The following is a 20,854-nucleotide window of genomic DNA, read 5'->3' as shown; positions in this document are numbered from 1 at the left end:
TTCAATGTGTGAAAGTGAAAAGTGAAAGTGAAGTCGCTCAGTGGTGTCCGACTCTTAGCGATAATGCTACAGCACCTCAATTATTGCTATAATAGAATTTCTTTAGGAAACTTCAAGGTTACTGATTAATATGTACCATGGGTCATCTCATAGCCTCATAAGAAAAATCCTCACAGAGGCCACTGCTATGATTTTTGTCCCTCAATATAAGCCTTACAAAGGAGTTATGCTGTGTTTTGTCCCAGGTGCTGCGGACAGAGTGGCATAGTTGCTGCCACTCAGAAGCAATGTTTTTATACAAAAACATTTTTATTAGTGCCAAAGAGCTAAGATTTCTAGGGAGTTGGACAGGAATCTTCAGAGTAGTGTCAGGCAGCAAGATTATCAGCACACACACAGCAGGTTGCTACACTATGCAGAAGTGTAGCAGGTATCAGTAAATGACAGCCAGAGATGTTCCCTGATGGCTCAGTGGGTAAAGAATCCACTGGTGATGCAGGAGTCACAGGAGACGCAGGTTCAATCCCCGGGTTGGGAAGATCCCCTCCCTAAAGAAGGGCATGGCAACCCACTCCAGTATCCTTGCCTGAAACAATCCCATGGGTAGAGGAGCCCAGGGGTCCACAGTCCACAGGGTTGCAGAGAGTCATACACGACTGGGCACACAAGCACTAGAGGGAAGCATCTGCCCACTCAGTGAGTCCCCAGTGACAGGAACTTGAAAAGGTCATTCATTTTGCAAAGGAAACCATCAATGAAATGAAAGGAAAATCTACTGAGTGAGAGAAAATATTTCCAAATGATATAACTGATAAGGGGTTAATATATAAAATATATAAATAGTGCGTACAACTCAATATCAAAACAAACAAACCACCTGATTAAAAAATGGGCAGAAGATCTGAATAGATATTCTTTCCAAAGTGTTCACTTCACATCTGAAAGAATGGTTATCATCAAAAAACCACAGATAAATGTTGGTGAGGATGTGGAGAAAAGAGAATTTTCATACACTGTTGGAGGGAATGTATATTGGTACAGCCACTGTGGAAAACAGTATGGAGGTTCCTCAAAAAACTAAAAACAGAACTACCATATGATTCAGTAATTCCACTTTTGGAATTATCCAAAGAAATATCCAAAGAAAACAAAACCACTAATTTGAAAATATACATGTACCTCAGTGTTCATGGCCATATCATTTATAATAGCCAAGATACAAAAGCAACCTAAGTGTCCATCAATAGATGAATGGATAAAAAACTGTGACTATATATGTATATGCATATATGTACATACACATACCAGGGAACATTAGCTATAAAAAAAGTATGACAATTTTCCAGTTGCAACAATGTGGATGGACCCATAGGGTATTATGCTTAGTGAAACAGAGAAAGACAAATACTGTATGTTATCACTTATATATGGAATCTAAAAAATAAGACAAATAAATGTATATGACAAAATAGAAACAGACTTATAGAGAACAAATGAGTGGTTACCATAGGGAGAGGGAAGCAGGGAGGGGCAAGGTAGGGGTATGGAATTAAGAGATACAAACTACTATGTATAAAATAAATAAGCTACAAGGATAAGCACAGGGAATATAACCAATATTTTATAACAAATTTAAATGGAGTATAATCTATAAAAATTTTGAATCACTAGCTTATATACCTAAAACTAGTATAATATTGTAAATCAACTATACCTCAAAAAAAATGTGAACTTACACCTTTGAACCATATACTTGATAAACTTCAAATCAATGGAAAATTTAATTTTAAAAATCATTCATAGAAAGCTCACACATAAAAATACTAGAAGAGCACATGGAATAATTTTTTTTTCATTTATTTATATTAGTTGGAGGCTAATTACTTTACAATCTTGTAGTGGTTTTTGCCATACATTGATATGAATCAGCCATGGATTGGAGAGAGAGAATAATAAGACTATGAAATCATAAAATAAAGGATTAATTTCTTCTACTACACAGAATAACTTCTGAATGACCTAACACCATAAACAAAGCCAAAAGACAAACTACAACCTGAAAAAATTGCAACTCTTCCTACAAAGGCTAATCTCCTTTGTACATAAAGAGTACCTATCAATTGAGTAGAAATATTAGCAAAGGAAAGAAAATCCACAGAAAAAGAAGTATCAATGACTTAAAAATATGAAAAAATGTTCAAACTTATTTAAAATAAAATAACATAAATGCAAATTAAAATCACATCACAAATTCATATTCATAAAATCCAAAAGTTTGACAGCACAAATTTTTGGTAAGTTGAAGAGAAATCAGTAATTTTTTACTTCACTGATGGGAGTGTAAAATGCTACAATACCTATGGAGAACAATTTTAGAAATATTATAAATTACAAATACCTTTCCCCTTTGACCCAACAAATACAATTCTGGGAAGTATTCTTACATTTAATTCCATCTTGGCAACAGCTTTTCAGAGGACCTAGACTAACACATACACTTTGTTCGGGGAAGTTGGAAAAAGTAAGACTATACATCCATATTTGCTAGTATTACATACTAGAAAGGTATAGAAGAAAATAATAGAAGCAATAGAAATGGTGTGGCAGGGAGAGAACAAGACTTTTGGAACCATGTAAAGGCATTATCTATGCAAAATTAATTAAAAAATGCTCCTCTGCTAACTCTTAGAGAAAGATTTTTTTCCTAAAGTTTCTATTGTGAAATTCTTATAGACTCATGGGAAACTGCAAAGATAGTAGAGGTCCCCTGCACCCTTCACCAATTTCTCCCAATGGTTATGTTTTACACAATTATGGTAACATATGAAAACCAGTAAACTGACACTGATAAAATGTGTGTGTGTGTGTGTATGGTTCTAAGCCACTTTATCACATACCAATCTGTATAACCATCACTTCTATCAAGGTACAGAACTATCCCATCATCATAAAGAACTAGGAGAAAAATTTTGATTGCACATTATGGAAGGAAAGGTGTTAGGAATTTAGGCCTAAATCTAGAGCTCAAACTCAGAATGTCTTGCTTGAAGAAAGCAACTGTTATATCTCTCCAACGTTAAGGTTGGCTGAGGCGCTAGTCAAGTAGATCAATAATATGTCTGTGTCCTCATTCTCATTCTGAGATTGTCTAAGATATGGTAGGAGCTGAGATAAAAAGCTATACATTATAAAGATTCATCAAGAAAATCTCCATTAAATAACAGGTGCCAAATACCATAGCTGATCTTCAATTCTGAACATTAAATCAGCCTTAACTTGATAGATTTCAGCTCAAATTCCAGTATTTATATAAGAGCCAGCTATGTAAATGAAGCTAAACTCTATGAGACTGATACCTAGGGTCAGTCAACAACATATAAAGGCCTTGCTGGTAGAAATGTAAACTGCGACAACTCCTTAAGAAGGGGAAGTAGCTATGGATATCAAAGGCTTATAAATGTGCCAACTTTTGGACTCACTAATACCACTTCTAGGAATTTATCTTAAGGAAATAATTAAGTGTATATAAAAATCCCATGGACAGAGGAGCCTGCCGGGCTACAGTTCATAGAGTTGCAAAAATTTGGACAGGACTGAAGCAATTTAGCATACATGCACGCAAAACCTTATTACTTAGTATGATCATCAAAAGAAATCATTAAATTTCACACTAGAATTGTAACAGGAGGGAAATGGACAGCACACAACTTTTGAAAGCATGACATAGATACAACATAAACTTATTAGAATCAAATGGGTCCAAGACGGAAGACAAATTGACTTCAACTAGACCTTGATCCTCAATCAGCAAGCTAAAGGACACACTCAGAGGCTCCATGACAGTTCCAAGGCACTGTCAAAAGACCAAGCAGTGGGCAGTGGCCCAATTCCTGGAAATCTCCATCCTTTCCCCAAAATAGCATATGAAATTACTCAGCCCATAAAAACTAACCATGCCACTTTTCGCCACCACACTCACCTTCTGTAATGGCCTACACTCTGTCTGTGGAATGTGTTTCTCTCTAAATAAATCCACTTCTTACCTATCACTTTGTCTCTCACTGAATTCTTTCTGCGGTGAGACATCAAGGCATCTTGTTGTCTATTTTTCAAGACAAGAACCTGAGCTTCATTAGGTCCTGAAACCAGGTACTATGGGTTTTGGCTGGGTTTGAGTCCCAGCCATGTGGATTAGAGTCCCAAGCAGGGTTTTGGCTGGGTTTCATTCCCGTCCATGTGCGTTCAAGTCCCAGTCTAAGGTAAACAATTTCAGAATACATTCACTTAATGCAAAAGAAGGCAGTAAGGAGGAAAAGAGCAAAAAAGATATGAAACATAGAGAAAACAAATTCAAAATGGCAGACATAAATCTAACCATATCAATAACAACATTAAATGTGAATGGACTGTGTAAGAGTATCTTCAGTCAGTTCAGTTTAGCCGCTCAGTCGTGTCTGACTCTTTGCCACCCCATGAATCGCAGCACACCAGGCCTCCCTGTCCATCACCAGCTCCCTAAGTCTACTCAAACTCATGTCCATCGAGTCGCTGATGCCATCCAGCCATCTCATCCTCTGTCGTCCCCTTCTCCTCCTGCCCCCAATCTCTTCCAGCATCAGGGTTTTTCCCAGTGAGTCAACTCTTCGCATGAGGTGGCCAAAGTACTGAAGTTTCAGCTTCAGCATCAGTCCTTCCAATGAACACCCAGGACTGATCTCCTTTAGGATGGACTGGTTGGATTTCCTTGCAGTCCAAGGGACTCTCAAGAGTCTTCTCCAACACCATAGTTCAAAAGCATCAATTTTTCAGCACTCAGCTTTCTTTATAGTCCAACTCTCACATCCATACATGACCACTGGAAAAACCATAGCCTTGACTAGATGGACCTTTGTTGGCAAAGTAATGTCTCTGCTTTTTAATATGCTATCTAGGTTGGTCATAACTTTCCTTCCAAGGAGTAAGCGTCTTTTAATTTCATGGCTGCAATCACAGTATCTTAGATGGTAAGAAAGCTGATTCTTTAGCTACTGTGTTTGATCTGGCTGCCTATCATAAAATTTCAAACCTTGCCTCAAAAAATAAACTTATAGTCCTGAGAGTGAGATAGATTTTCTGTTTCACTTTGATCTTTACTGACTTCATCCAAAAATCCTCCTCAAATGACTTATCTGCAGACTTCCTGCCATAAGAATTCTAATAGATCTCTGATTCAACATGAATAAACCTTTGTTTTCTCATTCACCCATCACATTCTCTCAGTATGCTTCACACTGCATCTCAGGGGACATGCATGTCCCATGCCTTAGCAGTGAGCCATCTGAAAACATAGTCTACTTTTCAAATATAAACCAGGTTACAAAAGTGGCCCCTGGGGAACCTGGAGTATGTTCAGGTTGCCAATCAAGAACTATTCCAAATATTTCCCCCCATTCTGAGAGCTTTATTTTTGCCTTGTTTCTGGTTTCCTTTGTTGTGAAAAATTCTTTAAATTTAGTTCAGTTCAGTTGCTCAGTCGTGTCCGACTCTTTGCGACCCCACGAACCACAGCACACCAGGCCTCCCTGTCTATCACCAACTCCCGGAGTCCACCCAAACTCATGTCCATTGTGTCGGTGATGACATCCAACCATCTCATCCTCTGTCGTCCCCTTCTCTTCCTGCCCTCAATCTTTCCCAGCATCAGGGTCTTTTCCAATGAGTCAGCTCTTTGCATCAGGTGGCCAAAGTATTGGAGTTTCAGCTTCAACATTAGTCTCTTCAATGAACACCCAGAACTGATCTCCTTTAGGATGGACTGGTTGAATCTCCTTGCAGTCCAAGGGACTCTCAGGAGTCTTCTCCAACACCACAGTTCAAAAGCATCAATTCTTCGGTGCTCAGCTTTCTTTATAGTCCAACTGTCACATTCATACATGGCTACTGGAAAAACCACAGCCTTGACTACACAAACCTTTGTTGGCAAAGTAATGTCTCTGCTTTTTAATATGCTATCTAGGTTGGTCATAACTTTCCTGCCAAGGAGTAAGCGTCTTTTAATTTCATGGCTGCAATCACCATCTGCAGTGATTTTGGAGCCCCCCAAAATAAAGTCTGACACTGTTTCCACTGTTTCCCCATCTATTTGCCATGAAGTGATGGAACTGGATGCCATGATCTTAGTTTTCTGAATGTTGAGCTTTAAGCCAAGTTTTTCACTCTCCTCTTTCACGTTCATCAAGAGGTTCTTCACCTTCTGCCATAAGGGTAGTATCATCTGTGTATCTGAGGTTATTGATATTTCTCCCAGCAATCTTGATTTCAGCTTGTGCTTCATCCAGCCCAGTGTTTCTCATGATGTACTTGGGTCCTAATTGTTTATTTTTGCTTTTACTTTCATTATTCTAGGAGGTGGGTCAAAAAAGAAGCAACAGACAAAAGGTTAATCTCCAAAATAAACAGCTCATGGAGCTCAATATCAAAAAAACAAACCAATCAAAATATGGGTGGAAGACCTAAACAGACATCTCTCTAAAGTCACACAGGACATACAGATGGCCAAGAGATATATGAAAAGATGTGCAACATCACTAATTACTAGATAAATGCAAAACAAAATAACAATGAGGTATCACCTCACACTGCCAGAAAGGCAATTATCAAAAAATCTACAAACAATAAATGCTGGAGAGGGTGTGCAGAAGAGGTAACCCTCTCAAACTTCTGGTGGAAATGTAAATTGATACAGCCATTGTGAAGAACAGTATGGAGGTTCCTTAAAAAACTAAACACTGAACTACCGTGTGACCTGAGGCCCGAGTGGGCAGCTGGCCTTGACAGGAGAGGCCGACCCCCAGCCCAGGCCGCTGAGTGAATTATTCCGACCTACCCAGGAAGGTGGTGGAACTGGGAGCGGCCGCAGCCGCCGAGGAGGCCCCTCCCAGACTGTCTCCTCCAGGCAGGCACTAACCTTGCTGAGGCGCTGACGGGGAGCGCTCACAGGCACCCGAACCCACAGCTCATAGGAGCGGGCCACCAAGCCGGGGCCGAGCCACCGCCCTCCAGCGGACCCTCGGCGACTCATTCTCATGTGCCGTGGCTAGCTGCCGCGCGAGTGCCCAGCGTCGACCCTCAGGAGGCAGGGCGGGGCGTGCACTTCCCTGCCCGCGGAGGCCCTTGCGCGCGTGCGCACGCGTCACAGGCGCGCGGCCAGAGCTTGGTGTGGCCGGGGCGCGCGGGCGCCTTGAGGACCCCTCCGTCTGCTGCTCCGCCTCAGCCTGCTTCTCTGCCTGTTCCGCCTGCTCACGGCACTCGGCCAGCACCGGCAGGCGGAAGACCGCCAGCCCGGGCCAGCGTCCCGCAGCCTGACCGTCCCGGTAAGCGGGGACGGGGGCGGTGGGGAACGAGCAAGCACCATGAGGGACGGGTCTGCGGCCAGCGGACAACCCTCCGCGGACTCTGAGGTGTGGTATTGCGGCCGCCCCGGAGCGGTCCCTTTGTGAGTGGATGAACCTGGAGTGTCCCTGCTTCTACCCTCTGGGAGCGTGCCAGAAGCGGAGCTGCCCCCATGGAAGACCCCGAGTGAATGGAGACTCCAGGGCGCTCTCTACCTTTGCTGCCACGGGGAGGCCCTGTGTGGAGGACGCCAGCTCGAGACCTATGAGAGGGCAGGGTTGGTCTCTGGTGTTGTTTCAGTGGAAGACCATTCGGGAACAGAAGGGAGCCTCAGGAGCCTGCACCGTGGGGATGGGCCCCACAGAGGACTGGTATACGGGAGGACCTGAGTTTTGCCCCAGAACTGCCTGGAAGGAATCTAAGTGGAGGGAGGGATTCAGGAGTATCTTTCCTTATGCCCAAAGATCTCTGGCCTTGACCGCCTTCAGGGTTTAATGTGCCTTAGGTTGTGTCCTTCCAACATGGTCGAGAGGCAGGGGCCCTGTGGGGCTGCACTTTTGTCCATTCCTCCCCCATACCCCATTAGAATGCGTATGCTCTGTGGTAGGTCAGTTGGCTCCAAGCTGGATCTTAGTGTGGAGGCATTAAGAGAACAAGGTTAGGGGAGTGGGGGAGGACCAGGGAGTCCTCTGAAACAAAGAAAGGAGATTTGAGACCCCAGACTTGACCCTCAGGAAGAAAACGGTAAAATCAGGTAGAATAACTGACTCTGGCAGGTCCTGTAAAGAAAGTACTTTGAAGGAAAAAGGAAAGGAAATGAAGGTTTATTGAGCACCAGTGTGCTCGGCACTACACTAGCAATGTTTAAACCTATAACTCTTAAATAACCTTGTGAAATTATCCCTTGAGGGATAATTAAACTGAGACAGATTAAGCAATTTGAGAAAGGTTATAAGGATTAGAATCATGAAATATGTTTTTCAGATTTTATTTGGAAAGAAATATCAGAGACTGCAACGAGAATGTATGTTTGTCTAAGATCTAGAACTATAAAACTCTTAAGAGAAAGGAGAAAATCTTCATGGTCTTGGATTTGGGAATGGTTTCTTCAGTATGACATCAAAAGCACAGACAACAAAAGAAAAAATAGAAAAATTGGGTTTTATCAAAATTTAAAACTTTTGTTTATCAAAGGATGCTATCGTGAAAGTGAAAAGACAGCCGTGGAATGGGAGAAAATATTTGCAGATCTACAGTTTATAAGGGGTTAATAGCCAGTTAAAAACAGAAACTTTTACATCTCAACAAGAGCAAAAACCCAACCTAATTCAAGAATGAGGAGAGGACATGACATGAATATACATTTCTTCAAGCAGAAGATATACAAATGATCAACTAACACATGAAAAGATGCTCAACATCATCATTAGTCATTAGGGAAATGCAATGAGATATTTTTAAAAAGTCAAACTGTAATGAGATATTCTCATCCACAGAAGGCTGTTCTTGAGAGAAAGAAGGACTTTAACGTGTCTGCAAGGATATGGAAAAATTTGAATCCTGCTGCATTGCTGGTGGAAGTGTGAAATGGTGCAGCTGCTGTGGAAAATGTTTCATGGTTCTTCAAAATATTAAAAAAAACTTCCATATGACCTAGCAATTCTACTCTAGGGTAAATATCCAAAAAAAAATGTGATGGGTTATGGAAACTGACTAAATTCCAAAATTTAGTAGCTTTCTCCCATGAGCAGAGAAATCATATCTGTTGTATTGGTTACCTAACATCATCCCTGCTAACCTTGGCTCACCATTTAGCCTCCACCTCTGAGGAAACACAATGGATATGATGAGCTTGTGATTGCATAGTTCTAGAGATGAGTTCTGAAGAATTGATCTTCTCATCCCCCTTTAGCCCACATTGAACTAGAGAGAGGGTCTGACACTGATATTTAAAAAAAAAAAAACTTTTAGCTTTCCTTACTCATCTTTTCAACATTTCTTCAAGAAAAATTTATTGAATACCTACTCTATGTAAAGCTGTGGGAACTATATTGTTCCTCGAACTGAAAAATCTGGGCTCCTTTTTCTCTCTGTAAAACCCTTTGATTTAGGTTGCTTCCCTACTTTTCAAAAGTTTCTTTTGCGTTTTCATTTCTTGGGGAATACCCCTGTGCAGGTGTGCTAAGTCACTTCAGTCATGTCCGACTCTGTGCGACCCTATGGGCTGTAGCCCGCCAGGCTCCTCTGTCCATGGGATTCTCCAGGCAAGAATATTGGAGTAGGATGCCATGCCCTCCTCCAGGGGATCTTCCCAACCTAGGATCGAACCCAAGTCTATTATATCTCCTGCATTGGCAGGCAGGTTCTTTACCAGTAACACCACCTGGGAAGCCCTGGGGAGTACCCTTCCACATGTTCTGAAGATCACTGTTAATTATATTTTTGAGCCTTTTAGGAATGTCTGCCAGTACCATATCAAGAATTAAAATGAAGGCACAAAAGGATAACATATTTAATATGCAGGATGAGATGTTTCCAGCCCTATCAGGAGGGCTGCAGGCTTTCCATAGCTACATGTCTTTGTAGAATAAGCTGAGGGAGAGGAGTTCCTTAGATGCCTTTTCCTCTGTTGCCCTTCCCTGGCTCATACTGTGGAATTAGGGTGTACCTTACTTATACACAAATTCTACACTGCAGACATATGCCTTACTGCCTTAGAGATACTTCTCTTACTTTCATGGTTACAGCAGTGTATTTTCTATTACTGGGTAACACATTACTGCAGATGTAGTTTAAAACATCCTACAATTTATTGTCTCATAGTCTCTGTGGCCTCAGAGGATAAGATGGTTAGATATCATCATTGACTCAATGGACATGAATCTGAGCCAACTCCAAGAGGAAGTAGAGGACAGAGGAGCCTGACATGCTGCAGTCCATGGGATTGCGAAGATTTGGAAGTGACTTAGTGACTCAACAACAACAGTCTATGTGGGTCAAGAGTCCAGCTTGGTCCCCTGCTTAGGGTCTTACAAGGCTGCAATCAATGCAGTGTTGTCTGGGCTGTGTTCTCATCTGGAGGCTTGACTGGGGAAGAATCTTCCAGGCTCACTCACCTTGTTAGCGGAATTCATTTCTTTGCAGCTGTGGGACTGAGAGCCTAGCTTCTTGCTTGCTTTCAGCTGAAGACCACTCTCAACAACAACTAAAGGCCACACACAGTTCCTAGAGGCTACCTGCAGTTCTTTGCCACATGGGCTTTCCCAGCATGGCCACTTCATCAAGGCAGGAGGTAGTCTGTAGAGTGAGTATGCTAGAAGACTGTCTTATGTAATATAATCATGCAGTGGCATCCCATCACCTTTGCTGTGTTCTGTGGATTAGAATCAAATCACATCTCCACCCATACTCAGGAGGATGAGATTACACAAAGCATGAACACCAGGTGGGAATCATGAGGAGAAGCCACTTCAGAGACCTTTGCTTCTAACACAGGGTTTAGGTTGTCATTAGCTCTAATTTTTTCCATTTCATTCTGCCAAATGGACCTATTCAGCTTTCAGGTTCCACCGTTATTTGCCATCACCTTCCCCTGCCCCTTGAAGTTTTTTCCAAACCATTTTCAAGTTACTAGTTTTTTCAGTATTCACATTGTCCCTATGATAGTATCTTCTCTCTTCCTGATAAGGACCAAGAAAACCCCAGTTGCACCTGTCAGTTAAAGAAGTAATGAATAAAAAAAAAAAAAGAAGTAATGAATAAGCATACTTTGTTGAGCCTTTGTTAATTGATTTTCTTTTTAACTGGAGTGTCTCCCCTGGGACTTCTGGTATAGAGAAAGTTGGTTGGTTTTTTTTTTTCTTCACCAGCCATTTATTTTTACCCATTGCTAATCACTGTTGAGAGGCAAACCACCTTGGGCCTTTAGGATTCCTGAATGTTCTTACTAGGTATGCCAAGACTGCAAAACCCTGTTTCCCAGACCATTTCTCAGGATTGAATTTGCAACAGGAAACCTTGACAGATAAAGCAACATCTCCCCTGGACAAAGATTAGGCCTGCTTCTTCTTACTATAAAAGCAGTGAATCACCAAACTGCATTGCCACACACATTTGCCTTACTGCCTTACAGATATTCCTCTCGTAACACAGTCCACTGTATGTGCAGGCATCTACCATATATCCTGTGCCAACCCCTTGGTACTTGGTAGGCATGGGAAACTGATGCAAAAACCTGTGCCAAAGCTCTTGCTATGGCTGTGCTATGAGTAATAAAATCCTTTACATCAGACCCAGGAGTCTTGTGTCTTCTGCCAGCATTCATGAAACAGTAACATGATAGCTAGTTAACTTTAAAATAGAGTAAAATCTCACTCTTTGCTCATTACTTGACAATCATGTTTATCTAGATGGTAAGCTGATTTTGTTAATTTCTCAAGCACCTCATGTGCATATCTTGGAGCTTGCAGCCCTGAACCAACCCCTCTCTCGGTCTTGCAGCCAGCCTGGGTGTAGACGTGAAGGAAGGGGACACAGAGACTTGGATGGCGGCACACATGAGATGTGAGTAGCCAGCTAAGTGTTTCAGTCTGTTGGGTGAAGATTTGGGCTTGGTGAGCTCTTGATGGAGCCTAGGTGGTATTGGACAGTCTCTGCGGTGGCTGAGGTACAGAGGTGTGTTACACCAGAGGTCCTGTCCTGAGGGTGAGGGAGAGGGAGGTGCATGTGACTCCCTTTAGCTTTACTTGCTGATGAGCACAGAGTGAACACACTCTGTCACCAGATCGAGACCCTGGAGGAGAGAGAGGAGATGTGCCGTCCACCCCTACTCGCCCCAGTGTCGGCAGGCTGCCACGTCTTTAGGACAGGCACCTGGGCCAGGCTCTGGGGTAGTAGTCCTAGGTGCGGGTAGTGCAGGAGTCTGGAAACCCCCACGTTGGGAAGAGCCTGCATTCCCTTCAGCCCCAGGCCCATTTGTTTCTGCCTGATGGGGGTTCCAGGACAACAGATGCTCCCAGCTTGGCAGGCGGGAGCCGGGAGGGGTATGGCAGGAATTTTAGCCCAGAAGCCGAGCTAGTCCCGGAACAGGGCTTGGGGTGAGCTGGGCCCCTGAGAGCTCATACATCTAACAAGGGTCAAAGGACCTGGGAACACTGGTGCTCCTGAGCTCCCAGCCGAGTACTGAGGCCTCCAGGGATTGGGTGCCCTGATGACTGTGCAGATGTTACTGAGGGAACTGTGGGGTCCCTGGACTGCAGATGACCCTTTCCTTCATCAGTGTGTGATGTTCGTGTGCTCAGTGTAGTTGCAGACATTACCCTATGTGTGGCTGCCTAGGGTCAGGGTTAGTGTTTGGACTATGCATGGAATAGCACTGACATAGTGCTTACAGATTGCAAGTAAACAGTGGTAAGCATAAGGTAATGTAAAGATTCTTTTGGTGAAACCTACTAGTATTACCTTGATGGAGTAGGTCAGTTTGGTTGACTCTTCCTTTAGATTCTCTTTCTGCTGCATCAGAGAGACTGACTTAGAGTCAGGGCCCTGCAGCAAACTGGGGACACTCCTGGGGGTGGGAATGGGTGTGTAAGTGAAGGATGGGGCTGCTGAAGAGGACTAGGGACTCACTTGCTGACTGTGACATTTCTTCAAAGCACACAGCCAAGTTGTTGAGGGCAGAGGTATGCACGTGGATCCAAGACTGTCCTTATTAAAGGACAGGCAATGGGACAGAAATTCCAAATTGGAGTTTAGAGGCTGATGAACAGGCCTGGGCTGAGGTGGCCTAAGAGGTTTTATGGAGGAGAAAGACTTTGCAGGCTGGATTTGGAATGCATTTGTGTTTGTGAATTTGGAATGCATTTGTGTTTGTGGCCTGCAGGATGGGGGCTGTGTCTGTTCCATGTGTGTGGTGCCAGAGTCTGTGGAGCATGTCTGACTCTGGGTGTCCATGAGTCTCTGGAGGTGTGTTTTCTGAACATGTCTCTGGCTACTCCGAGTTAGTTTCTGAGTGGCATCACTGAAATTATGTCCTGTTGTCTCTGTAACGGTGTGTCTTTGACTGTGTGAGGCTCTGCTCTGGCCTCTCACTTTCCCTGCCCTCTCCTCTGATGCACCCCAGCTGTCAGCACTGTTTACCGCAAGAGATGGTTTCCTTTCGCTTCCCGCTGTCTGGATTCCCATGTGTCCGGCTGCCTGCCCAGAGCCCTGCCCCTGGGGCCTCAGTGTGGGGCTTGACCTTGGGAATGATACACTCTGGAAAGCCCCCAATATGCTCTCTGCCTGGCTGTGGACCCAGAGATGTTCCAGTGGAGGAGGGGGACAGGACGGGAAAGGGGGGGCTGTTGGCAGCAGGCACCCCTCCTTCTGGAAACAGAGATCGCCTTCTGGCCCCTTCTCAGGCCCCCTCTCTGCTCTCTGTGCTCCCATCAGAGCAAGAACGCAGGGCCCTGGCCCCACTGTGCCTGTGCCTGGGAAGGGACAGTCCTCTCCAAGCCCCATTAGGCACAGGTCCTCTGCCCATCCCCCCCCCCCCCCCCCCCCCGCACCTTGCGTGCCTGCACTGTTCTCACTCCTCATGTCCCCGCCTGCACGTGGGGCTGTCCTCCCTGCTTTCCTCTCCCTGCAGTGGACTCTGTGCTTCCTTCTCCGACAGCCCAGGCCTCTGCCCTGAAGCAGGTGGTGCAACAGGCTTGGCTGACTGGGGAAGAGCCAGAGACTCAGCTCCCGTCACATGGCACAGGAAGCAGCCTCTCCAGTGGCGTTTATCCCTGTGCCCACCCTGTGCTTGTTGAGGTGGTACAGAAATGAAGCAGCCACCGTACCCGTTCGCTGAGACTCTGTGTTTTATAGGAGAAGTGATTCTATGGAGAAGCCATCCCCCCACTGCAGGAAGTCAGTTGCCTGAAATCGTCTCTAGAATTCTGAAAGGCTCTCTGAAGAGACCAGGCTAAGGGCTCCATATCAGGACAGCGCAGAGGCAAACTCCAAAGTTCCCAAGCAAGCACCACTGTATTCCTAGCATCTGCCAGCAGTTCTGGAGTTTGTGCTCTGCTGTGAGGGTTTTCATTCCGATTTTAGCTCTTGAGCCAAGGGGGAGCTGGATGGTAGGGCTTATGCTGGGGTTATAGGAGGGGATGAGTGAGGCTTCATCCTGCTATACTATCCTGTGTGAATCCTAGGCTCTGAACTTGTCTTCTCTCAGCTCTTGATTTTGCTGAGAAAGTGAGAATCCTGAAGGTCTTGGTTCCAGCTCATCTCTCTGCCCCCAGCCCTTTGTTGCAGGACTTGGTCAGCAGCAGATGCCAGGGCTGGCTTCCAGCAGGTAGGATACATCAGAAGGACCTGCTCCACCTAAGCCAGGATGTTTGCATACTAACCTCAGCTTCCCACTTGATGCTTAGTCAGTTCCCTTCATTTGGGCCTCCCTCTCCTTTCCTTCTCTGCGGCTCTCTTCTCAGCTCCCAGCAGGCAGAGAGGATGTGCCTGCCACAGGACCTCTTCTGATCTTTGGGGACGCTTCCGGGAAACAATGGCAGGTGTGGCTCAGCAGGCCTGGGCCTTGTGCCTCCTCCCCTTGGGGACACAGGGTCACCATTCAGAGGGACACTCATGCTTCTTCCCATCCTGGCTATTCTGAATCCTGCTAGCAGGACACGTTGTGCTACATGCTGGGTCCTCACAGAGGAAGAGTCCTGCCTCCACCTCCTGGTTTGATGTATGTTGAGCCATCCTGGATTTCCTTAGGTATCAGTGAGGCAGGGCACCCCACAGACCCCTACACTATATCATGAGGGGGCTGCAGCACTTCCTGTCCTTACTGCAGCTTTTGACTCCTCTGTGGTAGGTCAGAAGGTGAGAATGCAGAAGTGTCACCTTGTGAGAGAAACGAGGCATCCAAAACAGAGGTCCCTCCCATCCACTCAGGGCAGCCTCTTTGTCTTTCTGCTTCCCAGTTCTCTCTACCACCTGCAGACATCCCTGGTCTCTTCCTGGACACTAGGATGCCACACCTGCAATATTTCTGTGTCTCTAGCCTCATGCCCGAGGCTGCATGCATCTAGATCTCTGCAGTCCTTCCTGCTGCTCCTGCTTCCAGGAGCATCTTCTTCACACATATGATCAGCACCTTAACCACCTTGGACACCTAGTGCTTACGTTGTAATAGTAATTTGCCATGGTAACTTCCAGAATCCATCTCTCTCTACCTTTGACTTTCAGCTTTGGTTCTTCATACTCCCGTCCTCTACCCTCAGCCATGGTCCCTTCCCAGCTCCTCCTTTAAGATTTAAAAAAAGTTTATTTATTTATTTGGCTGTGCTGGGTCTTCATTGCTATACTCGGCTTTCTCCATTTTTGGTGAATGGGTGCCTACTCTCTCTTTGCAGTGCGCGGGCTTCTCGTTGCCGTGGCTTCTGTCACTGAAGAGCATGGGCTTTAGACTGTGGACTTCGGTATTTGCTCCATTGGGCCTAGTAGTTGCAGCACATGGGCTTAGTTGTTCTGTGGCATGTGGAATCCCTTCAGACCAGGGATCAAACCCTTGTCTCCTGTGTTGGCAGGTGGATTCTTAACCACTGGACCACCAGGGGAGTCCCTCATTTACCCTTTGAGTCTTTGCCCAGGCTGTCTGACATGTGGGAGCAACCTTCCTTCTAATATTCAAAGTCTATCTCATTAATGGATTCTTCTCTCTACTAACCACAAACCAACTGTCTGTGCTTTTTCTAAGACCAGCTCCAGAACTTGGATATTTGCTCCTATCTCCTCACCTCTACACCACCACAGGGCTCCAGCCTTCTCTCCTTCCTCTCCTGTGATATCAGTTTATCACTCCTCAACTGCATCATTGATGCCAGCATCCAGCACATTATGTCTGTGGGTGCTTAGTCGCTCAGTTGTGTCCGACTCTTTGTGACCCCATGGACTGTAGCCCTCCAGGCTCTTCTGTCCATGGGAATCTCCAGGCAAGAATACTGGGGTGGGTTGCCATGCCCTCTTCCTGGGGATCTTCCCAATCCAGGGATCGAACCCTGGTCTCCCACACTGCAGGCAGATTCTTTACCATCTGAGCCACTGGGGTGGGGGGTGTTGCTCCCCCTTTTAAAAAACCCACCCTGGGTTGCACTTCCTGTTATAGCTATATCCTTGTTTTTCTGCACCTCTGTGGAACAAACCTCCTTGAAGGAATTGATTACACTTGCTATCACCAAGTGCTCTCCTTTCATTCTCTCTTGAATCCACTCCAGTCATGCCTTCACCTCCATCACTCGTGAGTGTTCTCAAAGCCGTGAGTGATCTCTGTGTTGTTAAATCTAGTGGTCAACTCTGCATCCTCATCTTACTTGGCCAGTTTGCAACTTTTCGTGCAGTTGACCAACTTTTTCCTTGCCATATTCCCCACTCTTGACTTCCAGTATGCCACACTCTTCTGGATTTCCTTCTTCCTCCCTGGTTACTGCTTGTCAGTCTCCTCTGCTTTCTGGTTCTTCTTTTCCCTTCCAATTTTTTAATGTTAAAATGTCCCAGAGTCCAGTCCTCGGATCTCTCCATTTACACTCTTTCCTTTGGTGACCTTATCTAGTTTCATGGTTTTATATTCCTCTATCTGTCCATCCATCTGTCATCTGTAGCCAGTACCCTCCCTGAGCACATAAGGCTTCTGTGTTGAGAATAGACTGTACGGTCTCAGGAAGAAGCAGGGTGATTAGTTATGAAACTACTGCTGCAATCATCGTAGCAGAGGAAGCACGAAGGGGTCATATTCTGGTTTCATTTTGAAGGCAGGGACAGTAGCATTTATTGATATATCGGAAGCTGATTGTTAGAAACAAAAGTCAGGGATGACACCAGGATCTTTGGCCTGAGCAACTGGCTAGAGACAGGTGCCATTAACTAATGTGACAAATACTGTGATTGGAGTAGGTTTAATACGTGTGAATGGGTGGTGGGGGTGGTGGGGAGGAAATTAGGAGTTCACTTTTGAGATAAACATTGGACATCCAAGGATATTTTGATTAGACAGTTTGTGCATATGAGACTTTCTACCCCATAATGACCTTGGTAGAGGCAAAGTGTGTGTCTTGGTGACTGTTATGTCTGACACAGTTCCTGGCACATAGTAAGTACTCAGATATTTTAATTGTTAAATGCAAGATGCCTCTCAAGGTCATTTTTATTGTGACCCCTTTATGCCACCCTACAGTCATCCTCATCAGCTGAGTACTTCCTCCTGTGGCAGGACAACACATACCATGGCACTCATTAATACACTGATGTATTAATTTATATGCTCCCTCAGTCCAGACTTTGCATTCAAGTACTATTAAGGTATTGCTATTCATGTACCAGCCACTATTCTAAGCCCTGGGGATATTGTAGTTGTTCAGGAAAGAAAGGGTAAGAAACTGAACTATAAGCAGAGACAGTAAAAAATAGAGGAAAGGGGGGAAACTTGATATCAAAATTAGAACCCAGTGACTGACTCGGTGTATGGTCTGAGTAGATGTATAGTGGCATCCATTCCCTGATATTAGAAAACAGTTTGGTGGTGTGGAGGATGTTTGGAAAATTTGACTTAATTTACACTGTCTTTGGAGCAAGACAGAGCTTCCCCTGGCCATTGGCTGTACAACTGGAGCTCAGAAGAAAGGCCAGTGCAGAGAAGTGGCTTTGGGAATTACCAGCACATTAATAGTGAATGATGTTTTGGGTTTGGATATACTGTTATTCTCTCTTTCTCAGATTAAGAAACAGGGGCTCAGAAATATTAAGTAACTTGTCAGATGTCAGATTCTGACTCTGATGATTTTTTCCACATTCCGTTCTTGTGAATTTGACCTTAAAGTCTGCATCCTCTCCAAGGGTCACACATTTGGCCTGAAAATTGAAAAAACACATGCCCAGGGATTTTGTAATGTTTTCCTTGTGTTGTGATTTTGCTGCCCTTTATTCATGCTTATCATTGTTGTCTGAAATGCTTCTCTGGCCACTTTAGCCAGAAGTTTCCTTCCAGAGGGAAAGGGGTGATCCAAATCTTTTACTTATACTTAGCCTTACATTGAGTAGAACAAGTACAGTCCTGAGCTATGCTGTTCTGCCCTGAACTCCTTAATGGTCTGTGGTTCCAGTCTTCCTTCCAGGGAGACCAGTTCCTGCTCCAACCAGTTAACAGGAGAAGCTAGACAGGGTCCACTTACGCCTCCTCAGGAGGTCAAGGGAATATAAAGATGATGGCCACCATTAAGAGGTCCATTCTGGTGCTTCCTTGGTGGTTCAGTGGTTAAGAATCTGCCTTGAAATGCAGGGAACACTGGATCAGTCTCTGGTCAGGAAAGATTCCCACTTGCTGCGGAGCAGTTAAGCCAGTGCACCATAACTACTGAGGCTAAGTGACGCAACTGCTGAAGCCTGCACATGATGGAGCCTGAGCTCCGCAACAAGAGAAGCCACTGCAACGGGAAGCCTGCACATGATGGAGCCTGAGGTCCGCAACAAGAGAAGCCACTGCAACGGGAAGCCTGCACATGATGGAGCCTGAGCTCCGCAACAAGAGAAGCCACTGCAACGGGAAGCCTGCACACTGCAACTAGAGGGTAGCCCCCACTTGCAACTACTAGAAAAAGCCTGTATGCAGCAAAGAAGACCCAGCGCAGCCAAAAATAATATATATATATATATAGGCTTCCCTGGTGGCTGAAATGGTAAAGAATCTGCCTGCAATGCTAGAGACCAGGGTCAGTCCCTAAAAAGAGATCCATTCTGTGGCCAGGCTCCTGGTGGTTGTGGATCATGCATTGGGTGGTGGTGCTGGATGTGGGGGTGGGATGCAGGCTGACTGCACAGGAAGCAGGAAAGAGCTCTAGGAGTATCTCAGTATGGCAAGTTATTCAAGAGGCTTCCTATAACAGTATGTAGGAGGAACTCCATTGAGTCTGTGCAAACATGTAGTTTGGAGGGGCTTACATTTCTTAGCAGCTGCTTACTGACATCATCTTGCCTCTCAGACCCCCGACCTCCTCCCTTAGCTTTCTCCATTCAATCTAAGGGTTTCAGAGAATTTCATGTAATTACATTAATGATAAACATATTCCTCTGAAGTATCCAATTATTGGACATAGTCAGAGAGAAGTAAAGGGGCCATAGACCCTCTTCTGTTCTGAGCATTTTATCTTATTTTAGATTCATGTGTGGCATTAAATTCTAGATTCCTGGCCACTTTCCATGTGTGTTTAATGGAACGGGACACTTTCCAAAGCCTTAAAAGTTTTCTTTTGACAGTCAAGGTGAATCATTCTGGTGCTTTCTGAAATGCAGTAAGACATAATGAAGAAATGGGGAAGGATGACAGGAGTGAAGGGCTGGAGCTAGCAAGGTTATATGATGTATCTTTGACTGGGAAAAGGACAGGAGTCACCCACTGAGAGGAAGGCACCAGGCAAATCCTGGCAAGGGCCACAGCTGACTTGAGTTTAGCACCATATAATATACAAATATAAAAATATTCATGAATATGCAGGGAGGCAAGGCTGGTGGAAAGGAGGAAAGTGGAGAAGGATCCCAGGTGTAGGTGGTGTAGAAATGAGACAGCAGTAGGGCTGAGTATAGGCTCAGTTAACTGACCACAGTTAACTGGCAGTTAACTCGATCACAAGGATCTATTTAGAAAACCTTGTGTTTGTGATACTCTCCCAGAAGCTTCAGTGTTAAACTCACTGCTCTTTATTACACTGGGCAAATATTGAAGCTGAGATTTACTTACCTTCTTCTTCCAAAAGGAGGAACTTGAGGTGACTTCCTGGCTCAAGGTTCTTTTGAACCAAGGTTTGCTGGTTTTAGATAGCAAACCATCCTTTTCTCTTATCATGCTGTCTTCAGGGACATGTCAGTTTCTATCCCAGGTACTCAGACCCCCATCTACATGATCTCTCTTTGTTTCTCTTCCTGCTTACCCTTAAGGGAAGGGTCCAGCCCCTCCCCATATCCTGCTTCCATGGACTACTTTCCATGTCCATGATCTTCACTCCAGGTGTCATTCCCTCCATGCAGCTTGATAAGCAGTGGGAGTGGGATACAGGCAAGAGAGCTACAGCAGCCTCCCAGTTGTGTGCGTGCATGCTAAGTTGTTTCAGTCATGTCCAACTCTTTGTGACCCCATAGACTGTAGCCTGCCAGGCTCCTCTGTCCATGGGGTTCTCCAGGCAAGAATCCTGGAGTGAATTGCCATGCTGTCCTTCATGGGATCTTCCTGACACAGGGATTGAACCTGCATCTCCTGTACCTCCTGCATTGGCAGACAGGTTCTTTACCACTGCACTACCTGGGAAGCCCAGAAATATGTAACCAATAACCAACAGGGGCAGAGAGAAGAGACTCTACCATTTGCCTTTGACATTTGATTATACTGTTGTTCAGTCCCTCAGTCATGTCTGACTCTTAGAAATGAAAGACATGACAGCAGAATTTTTTAAAAAAGTAAACAATA

The 20,854-nt window shown here is 44.9% G+C and overlaps 2 long non-coding RNA genes across 4 annotated transcripts in view; one reads left to right on the top strand and one right to left on the bottom strand.

Annotated features, from left to right (window-relative positions):
- Positions 1 to 1,841: 1,841 nt before the first annotated feature.
- Positions 1,842 to 7,032, bottom strand: LOC139032450 (uncharacterized). Its single transcript, XR_011485002.1, has 2 exons — positions 6,947 to 7,032; positions 1,842 to 6,380 (listed from the first exon to the last, which is right to left on the bottom strand). It is a non-coding gene; the product is annotated as an uncharacterized lncRNA (long non-coding RNA).
- A 121-nt stretch (positions 7,033 to 7,153) lies between these two features.
- LOC110140083 (uncharacterized) overlaps positions 7,154 to 20,854 on the top strand; it is a 32,289-nt gene continuing 18,588 nt past the window's right edge. For 2 of the 3 annotated variants that reach the window (XR_011485001.1, XR_011484999.1), the window contains exon 1: positions 7,174 to 7,352. This is a non-coding gene — a long non-coding RNA (uncharacterized lncRNA). Of the gene's footprint in view, positions 7,353 to 20,854 lie in introns of all 3 variants that reach the window. The other variant, XR_011484998.1, reaches the window with a different exon arrangement.

The sequence above is a fragment of the Odocoileus virginianus genome, chromosome 31, assembly GCF_023699985.2.
Source record: "Odocoileus virginianus isolate 20LAN1187 ecotype Illinois chromosome 31, Ovbor_1.2, whole genome shotgun sequence".
Classification (NCBI taxonomy): Eukaryota; Metazoa; Chordata; class Mammalia; order Artiodactyla; family Cervidae; genus Odocoileus; species Odocoileus virginianus.
The sequence above is the reverse complement of the archived record's forward strand: the minus strand, read 5'-3'. Positions and strand labels throughout refer to the sequence as shown.